Below are 9,006 nucleotides of genomic sequence, written 5' to 3' on the forward strand. Positions count from 1 at the left end.
ATGCTAAATATAGATCCCTGAAATAAGGGATGACTTTGCATGCTGCCTCGGGAGAAGCATCACATGCATGCAAGTCATTTTTTCTTGGTCCGGGAGGGAACCGGCCAACTCAGCTGAACATGCAAGAGACTACTCGACTGCTGGGAGAAAATGCATATTTCTTGCTGGGAGCTAGGCTGATTGCCCAGGAGATTTGCGCAATTTCTGGGCAGAGCAACTGACTGCTGCCTAGATTTGTGCAAATTCTGAGCTGAGCAGTCCAACTGGGGAAATTTGGGCAATTTCTCTTTGAGGGTTAACTAGAAGTATTACACAAGTCTGGAGCCAAGTAGGCTGCTAGTCAGGATTGCGCAATTTTTGGAGGGAAGGCTAGTTTCCCTCTAGAATTGCACAATTTCTTGGGGGAGTTTCTTAGCTTGCAGCTGGACTAAGTTTGGGTGATCAAAGTGTGAGGGAAATGCATCGAGTTGTGATCGATAGGCTGCCATTATGCAAGAAAAACACTAAAGCCTATGAACTTAACAAAGCAAGGAAAGCTACTGTGAAAATTTGGAAGGGAGGCTCCAAAATGAAGCTAAGGAAAAATTTTGGAGGGTGGTTGTAGCCGCTACAATAGGTGGGGAACACTAGTTCCTTTGTCAAATATTCCAATCACTTCATCAATGAGATCAAACAGATAAAACTAGACCAAAATGACATCTTGGTGAGTTTTGATGTAAAATCTCTCTATACCAATATTCCCATAGATGAAGCCATGGAAGTAGTCCACAAAGTCATTGATCCTGACACAGCTAAATTAGTAGAAGTTTGTTTGAATTCTACCTTTTTCATCTTTAAGGATGATATATATGAACAAACTTACGATGTAGCCATGGGATCACCTTTGTCTCCCATCATTGCCAATTTGTTCATGGAACATTTTGAAGCTAAAGCCATTGAGTCTTCCCCTTTAAAACCTAAGCTTTGGAAAATATTTTTCGATGACACTTATGTCATTTGGCCTCATGGAAAAGAAAAATTAGACATTTTCCTAGAGCACCTTAACAGTCAATCAAATTCTATCAAGTTTACAATGGAAGTGGAAGAGAATGATATCCTTCCCTTTCTTGACATCTTAATCAAGAGAAACTAAGATGGCTCAATATCTCACCAGGTCTATCGTAAGAAAACCCACACAGAACATTACCTTCATGCCAACTCTGACCATCATCCTGCTCAGAAACTCAGGGTTCTGCACATTTTAGATCATGATCATTTTGATCAAGAAAAGAACCACCTCTTGGATGTTTTTGAAAAGAATGGATATAGAAGACACCAAGGAATCAAAGCTTTCAAGAAAGCAGAGAATCCTATAAACAAACTACCTATGGATGATTGTGCTGGTAAGGTTCACCTTCCCTACATTCTAGGCACCACTGACAAGATTTCTTACATTCTAAAAAAGAATAATATAAAAACCACCTTCAAACCCATGAATACCATTACCAATTGTCTGAAATTGGTAAAAGATCCTATTGATCCTAAACACCACAAAGGGGTTTATTTGGTTCCTTGTTCTTGTGGCAAAGCCTACATTGGTGAGACTGGTCGATCTATATTAACTAGGATTCAAGAGCATGCCGCTGGCATTAAGCATAACCATTCCAAAACCTCAGCTATAGCCGAGCACTCTAGTAAAACCAATCAACACATATGTATTGAAAACTCTTGTGTCATGGCCAAAATTGATCATTATCACCATAGAAAATTTAGAGAAGCCATTGAAATAAGAAAAGACCCTAACAACCTCAACCGTGATGATGGTTGGAAAATAAGTGATAATTGGATTCCTATTCTAACTAGGGATTCCACCTTCTCCTAGACGCTCCTTGCCCCATATACCAACCCTAAAATTTATTATAATAATAATAATCAAGAATGTATTAAGTTACTCTTTCCTTTAAAAACTACAAAACTTTATAAATCAATAAACAATAATTAGTAATTAATAAAGATATAATAATATGCTAGAAGCATCAAGTCTTAGGAGCATCGCTAACAAAATATCTTAATAACTATTAATAAAGATATAATAATAGTCTTTAAGCATAATGACTTAGGTACATCACTAACAAAATATCTTAATAATTATTAATTAGAAAATTATATATTTCCATAAATTTGAGAACATTAGATTAAAGTAGCTCATTATCATTATAACATTAAGTTCTAATTATTATTTATTATTTAAATCATGATTTGAAAATAATAAAACTTCAATTAGTAATCTATATAAGATTAAAATAGTTCATGATCATTATTAATTATTATGTTTTAATTATTATTTAACATTTTTAAATCATACAATATTTAAACATTATTGTCATTACTAAGAATTAGTCATTAAAATCTTGTAATTAACATAAACTAATTAATTATGCAGAAAACAATTAGTTAGTTGATAATCATTAATATTATTAAGTCATAACATTTAATTATAATCATTTAATCAATAACTAAAAGTTTAATTGTCAAAAATTTAATAATCAATAACAAAAATTTAATAAACATTAATAAAATTAATAAATAATAACTAAATCTATTTCACATCATTTTCTAACCTCTTGGCTCCATTAATTCCCATCGCAACCCTCTCCTCTATTTATTACCTATTAATCTTTGACTTATTCACTCATGTGATCCTGATGATGGACCATAGAGATTGGTTCGAAATGTCGATTACAAAAAACATGAATGCGATGACTCTGGAAGATATCACCACATAGAAATAAATTAATTAAAAAGAAAAATAGAAAACTTATATTTTCTCTCCAGTGTTAAAAATGTATAATTCTTATATTTAAAAAAAAAATCAATATATAACTTATATAAATTATTTGAATATCAATGCATATATATAGAGAGTGTGTTAGCTTAAGAGAAGGGGTGTGTGTCTAATATAGATATTTGAAAGTAAAAATGTTATACTTAAAATAATATTGATTTATTCAAGTTTTTTATATAAAAATATTATATTGCATTTAAATTATTATTAATAATAAAAAAAATTAATATAAGTCATAAATAAGAAAATTCAATACACAATGTTAAATAATTTTAACATGTATTTAAAAATTAATGACAAAGAAACATTTTTAATGTGTAAATAAAATATTTCACTCGATATAATATTTCATATATATATATATATATATATATATATATATAGTTATTATGGTTAAAATATTTCAAATAATCTCACTATGTTACATTTTTTTTTCAAATTTAATTTTTGGTTAGTTTGTGATAATCTAACGGAAACTTAATAGAATTGCTAAGTTTAAGCTATATAGAATACAAAACCAGGTGTACAAACAGATTTTCAATTCTCTAACAATATTTTTTTTTTCTTTAATTTTTACATGGTTTAATAGCAATTTGTAATGAAACATAAATTTATACTGATGCCCTTAATACAATTTATCAATATATTGCTTATAGAAATAGATCACAATCATAGGATCTATGAATCCTAGACTACAAAATTAATAACTAAGATAATTCTTTCAAAATTGAAGAAGATGAAAATGGACTTGGCTACACTTGAACACTATATTTTTATTTACGATAACATATTCATGAGATTTAAAATGAAACGGTGAAGGAAATTTGAGATATTGTTAAAATTGAACCTTTTGAAGTGTGGATTCATGCATATAAAAAGGAAAAATTTGAACGCTATAATGTTGTAAATGGAAAATTCCAAAAGAATTTAGACCACTTTTTTCTCTTTTGGGTGAAGGAAATTTGAGATATTGTTAAAATTGAACCTTTTGAAGTGTGGATTCATGCATATAAAAAGGAAAAATTTGAACGCTATAATGTTGTAAATGGAAAATTCCAAAAGAATTTAGACCACTTTTTTCTCTTTTGGTTTTCTCTTCTCTTTTGGTTTTGTTTTTTTCCATGTTCTAATCCTGCACTACTTATAGTAATTTAAAACAATGTGTGTTTACCACTGTAATAATTTACAATTTTATATTCATTGTGAGACAAAGTTTCGCTTAGCTATATAAGCAAGATAACCTATTTTTTTAACCCGTGATTTAAGGTAGAGTAGTTTATTATTGAAATTCAAGATTATATTACTACAAAATTTGCATATAAAAATTATTAGCATGATACATATAGAGCATATCATGAAATATTTAAATGACATTAGTATAATATAGAGAAGTTTAATATATATTTTCATATATGTAAAGCTAAGAGAAAAATTATTATTTTATGAATTGTTTTACAAAGCACAATTATATTCAAATTTATATGACAAAGTTGGATAATTTATATTTTCCCAAAACAAAAACAAAAAAAGATCTTGGTATTCAATTATGAAGTAGTAACTTTGGTGGGACTTATTCGAATCACATTTAAATTATATGTATACACAACCAAATATATGTCACATTCATATAGATCTGACTTACAAATTGTTTAGTACAATGCACAATTACATAGTGTTGATCAATTTGAGATAGGACTTAACATAATGCTAGACTCTTGCATAGGCAATGACTAATAATGTGAAAATTTTTGAGGGATTTTTCTTCGGTTTCTTTTGACTTAAGTATTCAACCATTGAAAATCTCATAACTTGTGGGTGTTCATAACTTGTGAATGTTTTGAAGAAGAGATGAAGAAACAAAATTTAATAATGTTTCTTTGTTTTTTTCTAGAATGCTGGAAATATGTTCACCACTGGGGGGGTGAGGGGGCAGGGAGGGGGCGAGCAGGGTGGGTGAATCAGTAGTGACAATGTCTATATATATACTTTTTACATTCCTTTTTTATTTACTAATTCACAATCATACATTATGCCAGTAGTAGATTAGCTCATATAATGCATTAACCAGCAAATTATATACCATAATCATCACATGAAATCCATAATACAATCAAATGATCACATGCACAAGGGACACATGGATCTCTGGTCAAAAAACCCCCTCCGAGGAAACACCCACCCTTTGTTGCTATTGTTGCTTTGCTTTATATTTTATTAATCAACAAACCAAATTGACAGCATCGTAGCTAGTTACATCCAGCAACGAAATTTCTCATATGAGATCGAATTTGTGAAAACCCATCTACTCGAGGCTTCTACCCCCAGCAAGCCTCACTCAACACCTATTGGTCTATGAGAATGCTACTCCCTCTACTGAAGCTACCAACACCCATTGACAAGGAACACCCATCCCTTCTTCACCAAGCTATCTCGACTTGCTGATCATCTAGGGCCACATTTCAAAGTATTTCAAACTAGGCCCATGCACACAACAACAATAGCTTTCTCTCTCCAATGAAGTTCAACACAACCCCATCAGTCATAGACACACCAATACAATACACTCTGAAAATTATATCAAATTATTCTCAACAATCCTCCATGTGAATACCATAGGCAAATACCATGGTTATCTAATATGAAGAGCACACATACCATAGTAAACTCTAGGACAATATCACATGTCAATACCATGGTTATGACAATACCATGGACCCTTATACCATGGTAGTCTTCAGGTCAATCCCATGTGTAAATAACATGGTTATGTTGATACCCCGGCCCTTGTCCCATGGTAATCTCCAATTCAATACCATAGGAATATGCCATGGTTAAGACGATACCTATAACACTAATACCAAGTGCTAACCTGGTACCAAGGTAATGTCAATGGAAATAATACCTGTATCATGGTAATGTTTACTTCAGCCATCTGCATAGCTATAAAAAAAACATATGTATAAACTCATACACACTCAAGTCAACTGCAACACATGCCCAGGTTGACATCAATGCCAACCAACAACCATTGCAACCAACAACTACACCAATAACTGCATCATCAAAACCAATAATATCCCCCTTTGGCATTAATGGCAACCCTGGATGAACTATAAAAATGATATTGTCCTCTGAAAAAATGATCTTCCCAAGCACTCCTCCTTTAACATTAATGGAAAAGGGCTGAAAATCATCAAAACACTCTACTACAAAACACACAATAACTCCCACTGAGCATTGGTTGGATCTAATCATAAGGCAACAACATACATCATATTCTCTCACTCCTCAAGGTAGTATGATAAAAACAATAAACAACAACATTAACACAATTTTTTCTCTCTTTATGCAGTAGGATCATAGTCAATCAACCACTCCAACTCAGGGAGTAGAAACATCAAAATCAACCAACGTAGTGAGAAGGGAATCAACAAGAACACCAATAATTCTACATAAACATAACTGGCAATCATATCCATCAAGCATATCTCCTCAACCAACAACATATTATCCACATGACCAGTAAGCACATGCTAAACATGTTGATGCAGGGAGTTTTTTTCCCCACAAATTGGGTTTCTTTGTATTGCACAAAAAATCACTTCATCATCAAGTCCTTCATTTTTTCTGCAAAAGTATTTCATATAAAAATCCTACTTCACTTACTATGAATACTAGAGCATGCACATATTAGAACTATTATCAATCACATAGATACACCATAGAATTTGTGAACATAATGGAAATTCCTTTCATTAATAAAATCATGTCCATACAATTACAAAACAATTACATAAGTATTCATTCCTCTCTTGGCCTAATCTCAAATTCATTTGACCATTAGTTCTCATTTCCCACAGGCTTACAATAAATAGAATTAAGAAGTACAATATATTTTCCTAAATCCTAAAATCACTCGCTGGTTTATTCCATAAATCTCTGATTATTTATTCACTAAATCTCTCATGATTTATTCCATAAATCTATCATGCTATTCAAGGGAAATTTGTTTTTTCCTTATGAAAAAATATCTCCTATCCAAAGCTTTTCTAAAACTATTCTATAATAATTAAATGAAACTAATATTTACAATTAAGGAATTATAGTTCCTTTACAATATTGAAACCCATTTTGGAGTTTTTGTTTCCCAAAACTCTTGATATATTGGAAGCTCTAATGCTCTTGCACCAGACTCCCAAGGTAGAAATAATTCATGACCTCCTCTCCATGTGTTATTAATTATCAGATCCTCCTGGATCCCAAACTTTGTACTGTAACTGATCACCTCCTTCTTCATGTTGCGTCTTTTTTGTTGTTATCACTGTGTTCTTCAAACTTTTAGGTTTCCAAACTTTATGTTGTATTTTTCCACTCTCATTGTTGATGTAATCTTGTAGATTCATTTTCCTTCTATGATTGGCTACCCTTCTTACATTAATGTGCAATTTCTCATGCACTTTCACCATCAGTATTCTCATCCTGTCAATTTCAATGTCCAGTTGATCTCCTAGCTGGTACATGTTGCTCCTTGTTTCTTGAACTTTGTTGTTGTTGCTCCTCATTGGTTGTTGTTGCATGTTTTATTCTTTAATATATATAGAATTCTTACTATTTCCTTCATCTGATGCCTTAAGCACTCCTTCTATGCCCACAAATTTCATGTAGTATTCTCCATTAATCCTTGGATTAATTAACCATTCTTCCAACATCCTTAGCTCTTCTTCAAAATTTGTGAGCATTAAGTCTAAATGTTTCTCTTCCTCTTTATGCTTCCTTTGACTATCTCCATGAGCCAAATCTTCTTTGTCCTCTACAACATGTTTCTTTAACTATCTATCAACAATCTCTTTGTTCATTAATTTATGGTTTTCATCATGGTTTTCTTCATGAGAGAATGCTACCTCATCCTCTATCAGAATGAAATTCTGAGTTTTTCTTCCTTCTATGCCTTGAGAAGACATTTATTTTTCTTCCTTCACCTTCATGACAGTTCTAGGTGACTGTCCATCACCATCCACAAAATAACCTGCAACCATACACAAAATATCAGTTTAAAAAATATTTGGATTTTCAGCCTCTTTTATCTCCTCTATCAACACATCCACATGTTGATCTGAACTATCCAAGTAGTTCATGAGACTTGTAGAAAGCCCCTCATCTTCATTCTCACCAAGAAATGGTCCTTTCTTTGGTTCACAAATGTACACTTTCTCTTTCTCACTTTCTCCAAGCATCCTTAACCAGTCTCTGATCAGATGCCTCATCCATATTCTTTGATTTTGTGCATGCAAATTCTTAACTGACCATTTAACTTTCTTCTTAAAAACCCATCCACATTTCTGGTCTTCAACTTCTTGTTGTAGCATTTCCATAAGTACGTACAACCGTACTTTAATCTCAATGAGTTCCCTATTAAAGTCTTCATTGTTCGTTTTCTTCTTGATGTCTTTTGCCTTGACATCTTTATAGGATTTAACCTCGTACAAAAATTAACTGCATACGAATTATAAAACACAAAAAATAAAAAATATTGAGAGCATAACACATAAAACAAATATACACAGATATTTTCCCCTGGATCCAAAAAACCGGGACTACCAAATTGATTTTTCATTATGTTCCTTTCAATGTTACAATACATATATATACATGCTGAAGCATCCAATACCATGGACCGAAAACCATCGCGCCAAAAACCATGTGCGAAAACCATGCACAAAACCATAGGTAGGTCTGCCCACCTAATATAGGGTCCAAAAAAAAATTCTCGAGGCGCTGCCTAGGATCTCGTAGAGGGGGACTAACCACCTCCCATTTGTTTTTTTCTTTCCACACGGGGCCACATGAGAGCTTAGTCATTTATCCACCCCTACAATGCCCATTGTTTGTCTACACAAAGAGAATTTCTTAGAGCTCACAGATTTTGTCAGTGCATCTGAAATATTCTTCAAAGTGTCCACCTTTACTAGCAACAACTTTTTGTCTTCTATCATATCCTTCACAAAATGATATTGAACATCAATGTGCTTTGTCTTTGAATGGTAAGCAGGGTTCTTTGGCAAGAAAATTGCAGTTTTGCTATCACAACATATTCTTATAGCTCCTTATACTAACTCCATACTTGAACACAATATCTGCAACCAGACTGCTTCCTTTCTTGCATGAGTGGCTACCATGTATTA

The sequence above is a fragment of the Pinus tabuliformis genome, chromosome 1_1 (genome assembly GCF_031772625.1).
Source record: "Pinus tabuliformis cultivar Carrire ecotype Pingquan chromosome 1_1, CPIR1, whole genome shotgun sequence".
Classification (NCBI taxonomy): domain Eukaryota; kingdom Viridiplantae; phylum Streptophyta; class Pinopsida; order Pinales; family Pinaceae; genus Pinus; species Pinus tabuliformis.